Source organism: Canis aureus, chromosome 24 (genome assembly GCF_053574225.1).
Source record: "Canis aureus isolate CA01 chromosome 24, VMU_Caureus_v.1.0, whole genome shotgun sequence".
In the NCBI taxonomy this organism is placed as follows: domain Eukaryota; kingdom Metazoa; phylum Chordata; class Mammalia; order Carnivora; family Canidae; genus Canis; species Canis aureus.
Window position 1 is genome coordinate 12,902,536 of NC_135634.1, and position 18,504 is coordinate 12,921,039.

An 18,504-nucleotide genomic window follows, 5' to 3' on the forward strand; every position below is an offset into this window, starting at 1 on the left:
AATAATCAGACTAGAAATTTAAAACAACTCTGATTAATATGCTTAGGATGCCAATGCAAACGATGAACAGTATTTAAGAATGGATGGTTATTTAAACATAGAGATGGAAACACTAAGAAAGAAATGCTAGAAATGAACACCAAAGAGAAACGAAGAATGCCTTTGAAGGGCTCTCATCAGTAGATTGGACACAACCAAGGAAAGAATCAGTGAACTTGAAGAAATGTCAGTAACGAACTTTCAAAACTGAAATGCAAAGAGTTAAAAATCAACCAACCAATCAATCAATCAGAATATAGAGGAACCGTGGGACAATTCTAAAAGGTATTACATACATGTGATGGGAGTACTAGAAGAAGAAGAAAGAGAGAAAGGAATAGAAGAAATATTTGAAGCAACAATGACTGAAAATATTCTGAAATTAATAATAGCACCAAAGTGCAGATCCCGGAAACTTTAGAGACACCAAGGAGGATGAACATCAAAAACCCTACACCTAGGCATATCATTTTTAAACTGAAAAAATCAAAGGCAAAAAGAAAACCTTGAAAGAAACCAGAGAAAAACAAAACCTTAGCTATACAGGAGCAAGGATAAGAATTATATCAGACTTCTCTTCAGAAACCATGCAAGCAAGGAGAGAGTAGAGTGAAATACTCAAAGTGTTAAAAGAAAAAAAAACCCCACCAACCTAGAACTCTGTATCTAATAAACTTCTCCTTCAAAAGTGTAAGATAAAAACCTTCTCAGACAAACAAAACCTGAGGTAATTTGTCATCAATAGACTTGCCTTACAGGATGTTAAAGGAAGTTCCTCAGAGAGAAGGAAAATGATGTAGCTCAGAAACTTGGATCTACATAAAGAAAGGAAGAATGTTAGAGAAGGAATAAATGCAGTAAAATATATTTTTTTACTCTTAATTGATCTAACAGTATATTCAAAATACTAAAGCAAAAATGTATTCAGTAATTGCAGTTTATGGATACAAGAAATAAAAGAGGGATCCCTGGATGGCGCAGTGGTTTGGCGCCTGCCTTTGGCCCAGAGCGCGATCCTGGAGACCCGGGATCGAATCCCACGTCGGGCTCCCGGTGCATGGAGCCTGCTTCTCCCTCTGCCTGTGTCTCTGCCTCTCTCTCTCTCTCTCTCTCTGTGTGACTATCATAAATAAATTTAAAAAAATTAAAAAAAATAAAAGAAATAAAAGACAGCAAGGTTATAAGGGATGAAGAGAAATTGAGAATACTTTGTTATAATATATTTGCACTACCTTTGAAGTGATACAATGTTATCTGAAAGTGGATTTAGATTAATTTATATGTGTTTTGCAAATTCTAGGACAAACACATAAAAAGGTAAAAAAAAGAATGGCAGGGGAAGACAAAAGTAAAAAATCACTAACATAAGCTTCTGTGTAAGGAAACTAGAAAAAGAAGAGTAAATCAATTTCAAAGTAAGTAGAAGGGAAGAAAAAATGAAAATTGGAACAGAAATCAATGAAATTAAAATCAAGAGATCAATAGAGAAAACTAATAAAACTGAAAGCTTGTTCTTTGAAATGAATAATAAAATTGATAAACTTCGAATCGGACTGATGAAGAAATAAAGAGAACACATATCACTAATATGAGAGGAAAAATGGATTGTTACTACAAATCCAACAGATATCAAAAGGATAATGAGAGGACATTGTGAACAATTATTCCTATAAATCCAACAACTTGGATATATATATATATAGATAGAGAGATAGATAGATAGATACCATCTGTGTAGCAAATTTGAAGACTAGATAGACTTATTGGTGAATTTAATAAAAAGTGTATTAAAAAATCCAATTTTGTACAAAAAACTTCAGAAAATTGTGGAGGAAGGAACACTTTCCAACACTTTCTGTGAAGCTGATATTATACTAAGACCAAAACCTAAGGCATTAGGTAAATTAAAAATTGCAGACTAATTTCCTCATGAGCAAAGATATAAATTCTTAAACAAAAGAATTTGGTCACATCCAACAATATATACAAATTTATCTAAGTCAAATCAGGAGACAGAAATTACATATGTGAACAAGGAAGTTAATATATAAGAAATTATTAAGGTAAAATAGGAAAGTAACTATAATATGTAAAGAAAAATTTCAAGGATATCCCAGGAGTGAGGGGTAAATATGCAAGGGCACCTGGGTGGCTCAGTGATTGAGCATCTGCCTTTGGCTCAGGGCATGATCCCAGGGTCCTGGGATCGAGTTCCCCATCAGGCTCTCCATGGGGAGCCTGCTTCTCCCTCTGCCTATGTCTCTGCCTTTCTCTGTGTGTCTCTTATGAATAAATAAATAAAATATTTAAAAAACAAAAACAAAGTTCCTGGGCAAGCAAAAAGTAAGCTTCTTGGGTGAAAGTGAGCTGGGACTGGCAGGTGGGCACACAGAGGGAGTCAGGATACCAGTAGGTGCACAAGGCCGGAAGTGTGCAGTATTTACATTGGGAGGCTTTGGGGGCACAGATGAGTTGTCTCCAGCTGGTAGGCTAGCAGAGGGAGTTGGGGTACCACTGCAAATGCAAGGCATGGAGCACAAGGTGTCCATGTTGAGACCACTGAGGGACGGTATGCCCCAGTCTAGGCGGGGCCTTCAAAGCACTATGGGACCACATGTGAGCATGCACTGTTTGGGGTTTTTTCACCTTTAAGTTTTGAGAGTTCTCTGTGTGATTCTGATACTAATTTTTTTGGATATGTGGTTTGCAAATATTTTTTCATACTTTTTAGTTTGTCTGTTCAACCTTTTAACATGGTCTTTTGCAGAGTAAAAGTTTTCAATTTTGATGAAGCCTACTTTTCAATTTTCCATTTAATGGATTGTGCTGAAGTATATTTATATGTTAGGGCTTAAGTCTCATGATTATTTTTTTATATTTGTTCTGGTTTTCATTTCTCTTTGCTTTTTACTACCTCCTTGCAGGTTGTTTGAGCATTTTTTAATTTTAGTTTTTTAAAAAAGATTTTATTTATTTATTCATGAGAGACACAGAGAGAGAGAGAGGCAGAGATGTAGACAGAGGGAGAAACAGGCTCAATGCAGGAAGCCTGATGTGAGACTTGAACTTAGGACTCTGGAATCATGCCCTAAGCCAAAGACAGATGCTTAACACTGAGCCACCCAGGTGTCCCATGTTTGAGCATTTTTTTAAAGTAACATTTTGCTTTATATATTGTTATCTCCTTACATAACCTTTTTAGTAGTTGCTCTGGGTGTTGTATTGTGTGTGTGTGTGTATATATATATATATATATATATATATATATATATATATCTTACTACAGTCTGATAACATTATTTTACCAGTTCCAGTGAAGTGTCATAACCTTACCTCCTTTACATCCCTTCATTTCTCCCCATTTATAATATATATATTTTTTCAGATATTGCATTCTCTTTCACTCTTCTGAGTGTACTGGATCCAGTGACATTTGCTTAGGATACATGTGGAATATATTGTCTTCAGTTTTCCCCAAAGCAATGATACGGGGGGGGGGGATGGTTTCCCCTCAATGCACAAATGTTATGGTGCAGGGATAGAACCTGTCTATAATATAACTGTTTTAAATATTTACACTACTTACCTTTAGAACCAATCAAGCTGTGTTTAAATTTTTGCTTCAGCCCTCAAGTATAATTTAGAAAACTCAAGAGGAGAAAGAAAATGTAATGTATTTATCCATAATTTTACTCTGTCCATTGTTCTTTGTTCTTATATTCAAATATTTCTTCCTTCATAATTTCCTTTCTATTTTGACAAGTTGTTTTAGGGTAGATCTGCTAACAACAAATCCTCTTAGTTTTCTCCCCCCTCTGAGAATATCTGATTTTCCCTTCATTCCTGAAGGATATTTTTGCTAGGTATAAGATTCTGGGTTGACTGTTATCCCCACCCCCACCCCACCCCCCCCCGCCCCAGTATCTGAAATATGTGATAATACTTGCTTCTGGTCTCCACAGTTTGATGAGAAATCCACTATCATTAATTTTTTTTTTACCTTTATAGGTAAAGTGTTGTTTCTCTATAGCTGTTTCAAGGTTTTTTTAACTAGTCTTTAGATTTCAGAAGTTTGACTATCATGTGTTTGGGGGGGGATTTTTTTGTTTTCCTGTTTTGAATTCATTCAGCTTTTTGAATCTATAAGCTTCTATCTTTTGCCCAATTTGGAGTGTTTTCAGCCATTATTTCTTCAAGTACCTTTTCACCCCATCATCTTTCTCTTCTCCTTGTGAAATTCCATGGATTCATTAATTAATTCCCTGAGACTCTGTTCATTTTCTTCAGTGTTTTCTCTTTGTTGTTCAGATTGGGTGATTTATATTGTTTTAGCTTCCGGTTAGCTGACTCTTTCATCTGTCTCCTTCATTCTGCTGTAAATCTATCTGTTGAGTTTTTAATTTTTTAAATTTTAAGGTATTTTTTAAAAAGATTTTATTTATTTATTCATGAGAGACACAGAAAGAGAGAGAGATAGAGGCACAGGCAGAGGGAGAAGCAGGCTCCATGCAGGGAGCCTGATGTGGGACTCAATCCTGGACTCCAGGATCACACCCTGGGCTGAAGGCAGGTGCTAAACTGCTGAGCCACCCAGGGATCCCCTGTATTTTTCCATTTGGTTCTTATTTATACCTTTTTTTTTTTTTTTTTCTGAGATGTTCTTTTTTTTCTTTATTTTTTTGAGAGGGTTTAAAATAGTTTCTTGAAACATTTTTATGATTGTTTTAAAATCTTTAAGATGATTCTAATACCTATGTTATCTTGGAGTTGGCATCTATGGATTGCCTTTTTCACTCAGTTGAGATCTCACTGGTTCTTGGTATAATGAGCATTTTTTTTTTAAACTAGAAATTTGTGGTATTATGAGACTCTGGAACTTATTTGAATCTCATATTTCAGCCCAGATTGGTGGTTTCCTGGAGGTGGTGACGTTAAAGTGAGGGACAGATGTACAAGGACAAGGGAGAAGGAGGAAATGCTAGGGAGTGATAGATATGTTCATTAATTTAACTGTAGTGATGATTTTATAGATGTATACACAATTAAAACTTACAAAGTTTTACACTTAAATATGTGAAGCTTGTTGTATACCTCAATATAGCTATTTAAAAATGTTATCAGGAAAAAAACTAAAGTAAAGTAGATACAAACTATTCCTTTTGACGTTTCCTGTATACAAATTTTTCTAACAAGGAATTCTAAGGACTGAGATGCCAAGATTTTTCTTAAATATGACTTTTACTGCTTGTTAGAAAATTTTGCATGACAATCAAGGTGATGGATATATCTCTTGCCTCTAATATTTCTTTATTCTGTCTTGTCTATGTACATCTGTTTCTTATTTTACTATCACCACCCCCAGGAAACCACTGATCTGCTTTCTGTTTCTATAGGTGTTTACATTTTTTATAATTTTATATAAATGGAAGGAAGAATTATGTACTTTTTCTTTTTTGGTTTCACTTCTTTGACTTAGCATAATATTTTGAAATTCATTCATCCATGTGATTCATATTATTATACGAATCAATATTGACTTACTTTAATTATTGAGTATTAGTCCATTGTGTAGATATATCATAATTTAATTATCAGTTCACCTTTTTTTTTTTTTTTTTTTGAGCTCTGTTCACCTTTTGATACACATTTGAATTGTTTCCCAGCTTTTGACTATTGCAAACAGAACTGCTAGGAACATTCATGAATAAGCCTTGAATAGACATATTACTTCATTTCTCTTGGGTAAAATACCTAGGAGTGCAATGATTTGATCATATGGTAAGTCTATGTTTAACTTTTTAACAACATGTCAAACAGTTTTACAGAGTGGTATACAATTTTATATTCCTATGATCAGTGTGTGGGTGATGCAATTGCTCCACATCCTCACTAATATTTGATATAGTCAATATTTTTAATTTTAGATTTTTAATGTATTGATATCTAATTATTTCATATCTGACCTATTTGTTGAAAAGACTCTCCACTGAATTTGTTTTTAAATTCTTTAGTGAGTTTCATTCACTGTATTTTTAAAGATTTTTCTTTGTAGTTGCTCTAGGGCTTACCATATATATCATAACAGAATCAATTTAGATTTTTACTAACTTAATTCTAATGAGATATAGAAACATCATTACTTTTTTGGGTCTGTCTCTTTCCCCTCACCTTTTGAGGTATTTTAATATAAATATTACATCCATGAATGTTATAATCCCATTGTTATTACTTTATGTAATTATGACTTTTAAAGAGCTGAGAGAAGAAAGGAGAACTAGTGTATATTGATGCTTTTGTTATATTAATATTCTCATTTACTATTTCTGTCTCTTTCCATATGTTCTTATGGATTCAAGTTATCATCTATAGTCATTTTTTTGGAGTCACAATATAGCTTAGTTCCCATCTATCTTCTCTGTGCTGTTATTGAGAAAATTATTACATTTCTATGTGTTATGGGCCCAACAATATATTACATACATATTGTCTTATACAATTACTTTTCAAATAAGAGGAGAAAGGAGAAGAAATATACACTGTTGATTTCATGCTTACCTAAACTGTCTTTACCAGTGCTCTTGATCTTTTCATGGAATTTGAATTATCATCTGGGGTCACTTGCTTTCAGCCTGAAAAACTTATTTACTATTTCTTGTAAGCTGGATATGCAAGCAAAAAATTCTCTTGATTTTTGTTTATCTGGTAATGTCTTCATTTGCCCTTCATTTCTGAAAGATAGCTTTGTTACATATAAGATTCTTGATTAACAGTTATTTTTTTCTTTGCACTTTGAATATGTTACTCTACTGTTTTCTAGCTTCCATTGCTTCTGATGAGAAGTAAGTTCATCTTACTGGGGTTTCTTATAAGTGATGAGTTGTTTTTCTCTTGCAACTTTCAAGATTTTCTCCTTTCAACCTTTTAACTATGATGTCTGGTTATGGATTTCTTTGCGTTTATCTTATTGGAATTTATTGAGCTTCTTAGATATGTGGGTTAGTGTTTGTCAATAAACTAGGAAAGTTTTTAGCCATTACTTCTTTAAATATTTTTTCTTTTCCTTTTTCTCTCTTCTTTCCTTCTGGTATTTTTATTACATGTTTGTTGGTTTGCTTAATGTTATCCCACATTTCTCTGAGGCTCCACTCATTTTTCTTCATTCTTTTTATTTCTGTTCTTTGGATTGTATAACCTCCATCACTCTATCTTTAAGTTTGTTAATATTTTTTTCTTCCATAAGTTGAGATCCTCTAGTAAATTTTTCTTTCTTTCTTTTTTTAAAAAATATTTTATTTATTTATTCATAAGATATACGGAGAGAGAGGCAGAGGCATAGGTAGAGACAGAAGCAGGCTCCCTGCAGGGAGCATGATGCAGGAGTCAATCCTAGAACCCAGGGATCAGGAACTGACCCAAAGGCAGATACTCAACCATTGAGCCACCCAGGCATCCCTACTCTAGTAAATTTTTCATTTCAATCATTATATTTTTCAACTTCAGAATTTGTATTTGATTCTTTTAAAATAATTTATCTCTAATTCATCTCTTTGTCAAGACTATTTGATGAGACATTATCAGCATACTTTATTTTGTAAATTATGGTTTATTTAGTTCTTTGAACATATGTATAATAGCTACATCGAAATCTTTGTCTGTTAAATCCAATATTTATCTGGTCATTCTCAAAGGCAGTTTCTGTTGCCTGTTTCTATCAGTGTATAAGTTATATTTTCCTATTTTTTTCTATGCCTCACACTCTTGTTGGAAATGGGACATTTTAGATAATTCATAATAGTAACTCTGGGTTCTGGTTATCCCTACCCTTGCCCCTCAGCTCTGGTTATTGTTATTTGTTTGCTTATTTGTTTAGTGACTAGCTTTTATTTTAGTGATGTGTATTAGCCAACACACACACACACACACACACACACACACACAGTGTTAAGCCTCTGATGTTGGTGTGCAGCCCCCTGGTGTGCAGGGGATAACAGTGGTTTGCCAGCAGTCTCTTTAGCTATCTCTTCCCCAGACCACACTCAGCTGTTAAGTGCCACAAATTGTGGGATGATTGCTCTATTGTTTTGAACAATGTTCTGGGGCATGAATTGTTCCACAGACTAAACCAATCAAATTCCAGCTTCTTCGAAGGACTGGTTCCTGAGGTCAGTATTTGATAAAATAGAAGGGCTACTGCCAGCTATCGTTTCCTGGGGCTCTCTGCTGCAAATTAGCAGTCTTAAGTTTAGCCTATGTTTAACAAATCTACCAGTGTTTTCCTAATTTCCTTTCAACACAATTTCCACTGTTTTTGAGTGCACCTTTACCCTTAAATTTCTCCATGTTTCACTGCATATGAAGTCAGCTGCTTTGGGAAAAGATTAGGGGCTATTTTATGGTCTGCTACTTCCTGTAGGCAAAATCTCTGAGTCAGGACTTTGGTGTTAGGAAGGGGACAATAGTGTTCTTCTCTCTGAGTGACACTTCCAGTTTAGGAGCTTAGCATGAGGTAGAAGGGGGAAGAGTAGCCTCAGATCTTCTTGGCTTGCCTCTCCTGGCATAGAACCATGACCTTATGAACCAGCACGAGGGCAATGAGGAACCCAGAATTCTCAGTGGCACTGTGCCCAAGGTAGAGTTTCTGTCTCACCAGTAGGAACTAGGTGGGAGAAGGAAGTGCAACCTCTCAGACAATTGGCTCAGTACTTAGTCTTAGCAAAAGACTGGGACAGGCTGAAAAATGCTGATATCCTATTCCTTCTGAGAAAACAACTCACTTACTGGGAGCTGGAGTCAAAGTCAGCCCTGTGTTTTTGTCTTCTGCATCAGTCTGAAGTGGAGTTTCTGTTTTTCTGAGCTCCAAGGGAGGAAGGAGAGTGTGGTCTTGGTTCAGAAACTACAGGGTCTCACTGGTCTTTACAAATTTTGTTGATTAAAAAAAAAATGTTTATTTGCTATTATGCCCTTAAACTATTTCTGAGGACTTTTTAAAAAAAGATGGATGCCTGGGTGGCTCAGTGGTAGAGCATCTGCCTTTGGCTCAGGGCATGATCTTGGGGTCCGGGATGGAGTCCCACATTGGGCTCCTGCAAAGAGCGTGCTTCTCCCTCTCCCTCTGCCTGTGTCTCTGCCTCTCTCTCTCTCTCTCTCTGTCTCTCGTGAATGAATAAATAAAATCTTTTTTAAAAAAAAGTAAGAGTAAGGGGAGAGTATAACTTTCTTTTCTTTTTGTGCACTCTCCTAAAAAATAAGCAGTGTATAACTTTTGTAATAAAAAAGTGCCAAAAATGTGTAAAAAAATCAAAACCATAGTGCCTCATCCTGACCCTGCTTCATTTTTTTCTCTTACATGTGCTCACAAGGGACTCGAGGAGGTGTCAGCTGCAGCAGGGGCCTCTGATTCCATGGTCCTGAAACTCTCTCCTGGAAGACCCAGTGTGCAAAGAAGGGCACGACTGGTGGTTCCCTGACAGAGTGAGGATGAGGGGATTGACAAGGATTTTTCAGTTTTGAAAGATACTTTAACTGGGTAAAGAATTCTAGGTTGACAATTGTTTTTTTCTTTCTGTATTTTAAAGATGCTTCACTGCCTTCTAGCTTCGTTTCTCCCTGAGATCTGCTTTGGACATTATAATTACTTTTCTGAATGTGTTGTGTCTTTTGGTGTGGGTGGGAAGGCTGCTTCTGACATCATGTGTTCATCACTGGTTTAAAGCAATTTCATTTTAATGTGCTTTGGTGTGGTTTTCTTCCATTTATTTATTTATTTATTTATTTATTTATTTATTTATTTTAAAGATTTTATTTATTTATTCATGAGAGACGGGGGGGGGGGGGGCAGAGACATGGACAGAGGGAGAAGCAGGCTCCACACAGGGAGCCAGACGTGGGACTCGATCTGGGTCTCTAGGATCAGGTCCTGGGCTGACGGTGGCACTAAATCGCTGAGCCATCTGGGCTGCCCGGTTTTCTTCCTTTTAAAAAAATGCTTGGAATATGTTGAGTTTTTTGTGTCCATGTGTTTACAGTTTTCATTATATTTGGACATTTTGTGGACAGTATTTCTTCATGTATGTTTCTCTACCCCTCACCATCTTTTAGGATTCTAATTACAAGTGTATTTGGTCACTTGAGTTTGTCTCAGAGCTATGTTCCCTTTTCAGTCATTTTTCTCTTTGTAATTTCTTTCCTTTAAAAAAAAAAGATCTTATGTATGTATGTATGTATGTATGTATGTATGTATTTATGAGACAGAAAGAGAGCATGTGCACACACAAGCAGGGGGACAAGTAGACTCCTGCTGAGTGCAGAGCCTGATTTGGGGCTTGATCCCACAACCCTGAGATCATGCCCTGAACCAGAATCAAGAGTCAGATGCCTGGGGTGCCTGGGTGGCACAGTTGGTTAAGTGCTTAATTCTTGTTTCTGCTCAGGTCATGATCTCAGGGTCCTGCGATTGAGTCCCCCCATTCTCTGTGTGGAGTCTGCTTCAGTTTCTCTATCTCACTCTGCTTCTCCTCTCCACCTTCTCTCTCTAAAATAAAAATAAATACATCTTTTTTTTTTAAAGAGTCCAATACTTAACCCACTGCACCACCCAGGTACCCCTCTTTGTAGTTTATTTCAAATAGTTTCTATTGTTACATCTTAAAATTCATTAATCTTTTCTTTTATGTCTAATCTGCCATTAATCTCATCCAATGCATTTTTCATCTTAGAAACTAGTTCTAGGGCAGCCTGGATGGCTCAGCGGTTTAGCGCCGCCTTCAGCCCAGGGTGAGTTCCTGGAGACCCTGGATGGAGTCCCACGTCAGGCTCCCAGCATGGAGCCTGCTTCTCCCTCTGCCCGTGTCTCTGCCTCTCTCTCTCTCTCTCTCTCTCTCTCTTTCTGTGTCCCTCATGAATAAATAAATAAAATCTTAAAAAAAAAAAAGATACTAGTTCTATCTCTATTTGAGTTGGGTCTTTCTATATCTTCTGTGTCTCTACTTAACATTCAATCTTTCTTATACTGTCCTGAACATATTTATTGTCCTTAACTACTAATTCTATCATCTTTGACATCTCTAGGTCATCTTCTATTGATTTATTTTTCTCCTTACGATGGCTTGTGTTTTTCTGCTTCTTTGCCTGTCTTAGTTTTTTATTAGGTGACAGACATTGGGAATTTTGCCTGGTGGTACTATTTATCTTTGTATTCCTATAATTGTTCTTGAACTTTGTCCTGGAATGCTATTAATTTGCTTGGAAACAATTTGATCCTTTTGAGTCTTGCCTTTAAGCTTTGGTGGATTCAGAGCACTATTTGGTCTAGGGCTAATTTTGCTCCAGCAATGAGGCAAAATCCTTTTGAATACTCTCTATCTGATATCCTGTGAATTGTTAGGCTTTCCACTATGGCTAGTCAAAACAGGTACTATTTCTGACTCTATGAGCTCTGAGGATTGTTCCCTTTAACCGTTTCATGAGGTTCTTTTCCTGGCCTCAGGAAGTTTCCTTAGACACATGAACTGATCAATATTCAGTTGAGTATTTGAGAGTGGCCCTTTGCTGATCTCCAGACTTATTTTTTTGTCTAGCTCCTTCTGCTTTAGTGCTTTCCACTGTGTACTACAGTTCACTACAGCTGCCTTGTTTTCCCCAGCTTCCCTGTCACCTCAACTCAGGGGAATCTTTAGGTTCTGCCTCATCCCCGACTCCCTGCTCTGCAGCATAGTAACTTTTTCCATGCAGAGGCAATCATAGGTCTCACCTCATTTGCTTTCTCTCACTCAGAGATCACTGTCCTTTGATGCCTGCTGTCCAATGTATTAAAAACTGTTCTCATTCTTTCATGTATTTGGGGCTTTTAAAAAATTGTTTCATGTGTATGGTAAATTCCCTATTATTCCATCTTGCCCAAAGCAGAAGTTCACTTCAGTTCTTAATATATTAATTCATTCTTAATATACTCATTTCATAGCCTTTTTTTACACATGAGTAAGACGCAAGATCCCTATCCCACTTTTCTAAAGGCAAACCAACTCACACTTATATAAACTTACAGTATAAGTTTGGAAAGTATTTGATTGTGTGTTTTTGAAAACAGAGAGAATGATAACAAATCAGATGAAATGTGTTCTTGCAAAGAAAGGGAATGACAATATTCTTTCAAAGTCTTTAGCTTTTAGAATATCTGACATAATTTTTTCCTTCATCATTTTTCTCCCTGCAGATATATCAGTCCATACCCTTATACATCTACATTCACTGGCTATAATAATACCTTTCCCACACTGTAATTGCCCATTCTCAGTGTGAGAGAAATCTCTGGGAATTAGATGAGGCAAGTGGAAAAAGCAGGATCTTCTTACCAGGCAGCAATGAACTTCAACTGTAGGCAAGAGAAAGACATACATATCTTGCAATTAATATTAGCCAAGTGATTTTCAAGTTCATACAAGTAGTTAAAGGATGAGGTTATTTGTCCTGCATCCCCATGCAGTTCTTCAAGATTTAATGTTAGTCTTCACTCACTCATAGATGCCACTAGGTAACCCCCTTTACCCTTCGTACACGAACACTGCATTTATCTTCCTGCAGGGGAAAGGCTGGAGCCAAGAAGAGAATAGGCAGATTATGACTAAAATGGGGACACAGGCCATTGACATAATAGTTTGCACCCCCTACCACTAAAGAAAAGTCAAAATGCTTGGTAAGCTTCTTTGAATCATGGAGGCAATATACATATCTAGAGTGACTTATTTGTCTGGAACAATCCAAGTTTATGCCTGCTGTCCTGATACAATTTTAAATAGGACTCCTTTCATTTAAAAGTGCCTAGGCTTGGACAATATATTATGTAGTGTCCTACTCGACTATATGTGAATGTGCTTCTCTACTCATTCACTGAGAAATCTGTAAAGCTAGAAAGTCTTTGTGGTGCCAAGGGCAAAGAGATGCTTTCTAGCTAGTTTAGGCTGCAAGGCGGCTGTTATCCTTGGGCCCTGTGATCTAGCAGATCCATTGATAGATACTCAGTGTGTCTGCAGCAGATGGAGATGCTCTGTGAAGCCTGGGGGAAACCCGTTTGGAAGAATTACAGTTCAGATCATAGTGTTTAAGAGGGGAGCCACACTGTCCCAGGCAAATAGCTAATCTTCTATTGGGAAAAGGCTTCCAGATTGCAACTGGGTCTGGGTAGACACTAAATACCTAGAACACTAAGTGACCATATGACCTGAACTGCCCCTTATGAACTGGATGTCATCCAAAAATCACACATTTGGACCTGTGAAGCAGCACTTCAGTTTCCAGAGCGGGGAGAAAGAGGGAGAAGCAGGCTCCCTGCTGAGCAAGGAGCCCGATGCAGGGCTCGATCCCAGGATCCTGGGATCATGATCTGAGCCGAAGGCAGACGCTCAACCACTGAGCCATCCAGGTGCCCCTCAACTGCAGTATTAATATGAGGTCAGGCTCAAGCAGATCCTGAAGCCTTAGGTAAGATTGTTAGTGGCTTAGACTTCCCATGTGCCTACTCCTGCCTCCTGCCACTCTCCTTCAATTACATGCCTCATTCCTCCCCCCAACTTTCTGGCCCCATGACAAGCTCTCTCTGCTGGCCATAAGGATTCCTGCTGCCCCACTGCACCCTTGTAGCAATACTTTTGACTTCATGGTTGAAGCAGTTTGTCTGACCGACCCAGCCTTGCTCATGTACTCACCCCCATGGCTGGGGCAGAATCTGTCACAAAGCCAAGACTGCAAAAAAGTACTGAGCAGAGGAAATCATTTCAGTCCTCCCCTGGGTTGGGAGGACACACACACACAGTTCCAGAAATATCCCAATCTCTCCCAGTGTAACTGCCCTACAAAGCGACCCACTCACTTCTTTACCGGTAGAAGTACCAGCAGTGTCACACCCAATCATTGCTTCTGGAAGTGATGTCATGGGGCCAGCGGGCCCCAGGATCTCCAGCCCATTTCACTTTACCTCCAGCTCTGTCTTAGTGTTCCATACTTCTGCAGACTCAGGGATAAATCCAACCCCCAACCAAGACACTATATACAATAGGAAGGGAAAGGAAGAAGAAAGAGACAAAACTCATTGAAATCATAAAAAGGAATAGTCTTTGTTTCTTCCTCTGGTCCTGCCAATATAGAGGTATTCCTGACCTCTTTCCTCTACTGCTCCTTCCATGATCGGGTTGCTTTTAGCCAGCACTGTAGCTGTCAGGGCTCTTTGTCTAGTGGGATAACCTAAAACTTTGTTCATGGGGCGTCAGAGTCTTTGGCAGGACTGCTGCTTACAACTCTAAGTGACATAACACACACAGGGGCTCCTAGTGGAGGGTTTGTGAATGGAGGCAAAATCCAGCTGGCCCTCAGCTCACCAATACACCATCACAGACATCCAAGATACTTTGCTCTTATTCATGCACAGGCACTGTACGTACTAGGCATGACCCTAGCCCATGTGCCCATGGCTATTTAAAGCTTTAGTAGTCCTCCACTAACCTTTATGGCTAAGCACGATCACTCACAGATGTACCAGGATCCCTCTTAAACTTCCTCGAGTTCCCAAGATATGGTGCTAATTTGCTTTTAATATTGATGATCAAACTCCCAGTTCAGCAGTTCCATCTAAGAAGAGGCGGAAATTGCATGGGACAGTCTTAACTTCCAATTCAGCGCAATCACTATCATGACCCTGGTAGTACTCTTTCTCCACTGGATCTGAAACAGACTCAGAGATTTAGGGATAGGGAACACATGTCTCTAAGAGTGAATTATTAATCTTGATTTTGAGGTTCGTCACTCCTTCCTCCTCGTTTCCAGACCTGTTGTGTTCTGGCTTTAGGAGAGAAAGAGTAATTTATTGTTTGCTAATTCAGAGCAGATATAGCATCCTGCAAAAGAACATCCCAACCTTATAATGAATGGGAAAATGAACATAATTAACAAGCAAGAAAATAAGTTTGTGATGTAATTACATTTTTACATTGATATTATTGCTCTGCTTGTTAATATGGTTCTAAAGCAGCATTATTCAAACCAGGGCAAGAACAAAAAGCCAAGCAATAACTAGATAAGAATATATACTAAATTGAATGCAAAACCTCACTATGTAACTTTTAGAAGCACGATTTCTTTGTTTTTAACAGAGAACATTTCAATGATTTCTGGAAATACTGAGCCATTTTACCCACTTGCTAATTGTTTTCCAAGAGTATGTGTATCACCATACTCTGGTTAGCAGAATTCCCTTCCAAAAAACACCCCCAAATCCAGCAATTAAAAAAAATCATTTTAATTTGCATTTTTTTCTTTGCTAGTAAATTGAACATTTTTCATGTTTGTATTTTCTGTGAACATATCATCTATTTGTAAATTTTTTGTCTTGTTCCTAGTGTGTTTCTAATAGTTTTACATGATCTAGTTATATATTATATATTGCCTTGTGTTTATTTTTGGGATTCACACAACTATTTTTAAGAGTGTGTGATACATAGATACATATGTACATACATACATAGGTACATATATACATATTTCTAGAACTCATCAAAATGAAAATTTTGACTGTTTTTTTTAATTGAAAATGAAAGCACCTGTGCTGTTTTTGTGCTGATGACCAACCACCAATTGCTTCCCAAATATGGAAAATTGCAATATTGCAGGCAGGGCCAAAAAATATTTGAGAAGTAAACATCCTGCTGGCCAGATACTCTCTACCTTTAAATTTGGCAGACATGAACATGGCTTAAAAGATTCTGAGGCCAGGAGTTCGATTGTTCCAATCTGGGCCCAGCATGGTACCTGTCACATTTGCTTAGCTCTCTTATGGAACAAGTGAGTGAGTGAGTGGATGGCTTGTTCTTCACGTAGGAGATGGGATTAAAAAACAGTTTTGCAGTTTTTTTTGTTTGTAAATCGGCACTGAGCTTTGAAAGACTATTTATCAGACTGACAGGTCTGTAACTTGGAGTAAATGGAGGCTTGTAACTGGGCAGTATATACTAGCTTGTCTTGAAGGAACTAAACCTGAGGAATTAATGAGAAAGAACCAGTTAGGAAGGATGGTGGACAACCATGGAGGGTGCGCTATACACCTACCTGGTGGAGATAAATGTCTCTCAGGTATTTCATCAGGATGTTATATTTGGAGTTCATGTTGCACATAGGGAGTTTTCATAAGTCAGGAAGAGTAAAGGTGCAAGTTACAGGGCTAGATAGATGGGAGAATAGCTCAACTATTAATGATGCTCCCAAATCTGTTTATTGTTGTTCATTTCGTGATAATGCCCAGGGCCTTCTACTGAGATTTATAGCCTGGTAACACAGGTCGAAATTATTTATTTATAAAATTCCTCTGAATTCTGCTTACTATGTTGTATTGGCAGTTTAATGTGGATTAACTAATTTACTTACTTCTTTATGTGTTCGCGTGGGTATGAGTGCACACTTCTTAGCAGTCTTTTCAAACCTGAGGATGTTCGTCGCCTGGCTTCTCACTATTGTGCATTGGATGAGGGAAGGGCTTATCCCAGCACCTGTTGACCCACCTTTCGAAGGGGGTCGAGGTGGGGGCAGCATGCTCTCTGTGGGTCACAGGATGATGTTATTTAATGTACCAGAGAGGTCCTGATGCTAGGATTTCTTAACTCCAAAACCTTCTATTCTTGTGGATGGAAGAAAGCAGAGGCTGAATATGAAAATCTTTGCTTCACGTGGGAGTTTAAATTCCCTTAGATATTCCAGCAGCTGCCATTTAACCAGAGAACTGTTAAGAGCTTTCCTCCTGGATTTGGATGGCTAAGCTGGCCCAGGGGAAACACTGCTCCTGGCCCTGTTCCTTGGGTGGGGCTTGCCTAGTCAGGTCTCCAGAAGTACACGGTAACCAATAAAATGCATTAGTTACACAAGTTCTTTAGCCTCTTAACTTGGAAATCCTTGGCTCATTATACACTAAGATATCCTGGTCCTGTGTGTTTTCTCCTTCTCCTCCTTCTTTCTCCTTCTTTCTCCTCCTCCTCCTCCTCCTCCTCCTCCTCATGAGAGACACAGAGAGAGGCAGCAACATAGGCAGAGGGAGAAGCAGGCTCCCTGTGGGGAGCCTGATGCGGGACTTGATCCCAGGACCCTGCGATGATGACCTGAGCCAAAGGCAGACGCTCAACCCCTGAGCCAACCCAGGTGCCCTCCGGTCCTGTGTTTTGAGGGAGTTGAGTTTAGATCCAGGTTGGCACAAAGTTCTGGAAAGAATATAGGTTTGTAGATTCAGACAGCTTCAGACAGCATTCCTGCCACTTCCCATCGCTGTGACCTTGGGCAAACTGTTTACCGAGTCCTGTTTCCTTATTTATATAATGGGCATAATACTATCTTCTTCATAGGGTTGAGATGACTATATGGACATAGGTGAAGGCCTATCTTAAATATTCTTGCTACTCACAAAAATGGTAACTGAGATAATGTGTTAACCTTACTGTAATCATTTCACAATATATACTTACATCAAATCACCACATTTTACATCTTAAACTAACACAGTGTTATATGTTAACTGTATCTCAATAAAGCTGAGGAAAAAAGGCCTAACATGTTTGGCCCATTGATGATACATCGTAAGTGTTATTGTCCACACAGTTTTAGTATAGCCAACTCATCCCTCCCGGTGAGAATACTTACAAGTTTAACACTCCTTAAGGGAGTGTGAGGCTTCACTTCATCAGGAATTCACCTCACATAATGTTTATTAAGCAAGCACTGATTGTGGGCCAGATACTCTTCATGATTCAAAGACAATGGCATAACCTCTAAGAGGGATAGGGATTATGTAAATATAAAAAATGTGAGTGCCATGCTGAGTCACATAATCCATGAAGGAATGATTAATAGTACCAGTAAATTTGAGGCAGACCTGTACCACCTCTTCCACCCCTATCCCCCCACCCCAACCCCGCCCTGGGAGGTGGGGGGTGGGAAGAAAAAACAGGCAAATTCAAAGCTCCACAGCCACCTTCCAGAATTAGATTTGAGGAAGTGTCCTTCAGTGCTCAGCCTACTCTAAGTAAAACCAGCTGCTCGGTCCCTTCCCCATGACCTGTGGGCCATTTGCGAAGACTAACATAACACTAAAAGGTCACTGGCTGCGGGTGGAGGCCATTGCTTTTGGCTTACATTTCTCAGAGACTATGCTTTCTGAAAAGAGGTAAAATGGAAAATGAGTTTTTTCTTTTAAAGATTTTATTTATTTATTCATGAGAGACAGAGAGAGAGAGAGAGAGAGAGAGAGAGAGAGAGGCAGAGACACAGGCAGAGGGAGAAGCAGGCTCCATGCAGGGAGCCGGACGTGGGACTTGATCCCGGGTCTCCAGGATCACACCCTGGGCCAAAGATGGCGCTAAACCTCTGAGCCCCCTGGGCTGCCCCAGGAAAATGAGTTCTGCTGAGTCACACTTGTGCTCAAGTCTTAGAGCTTTCTAA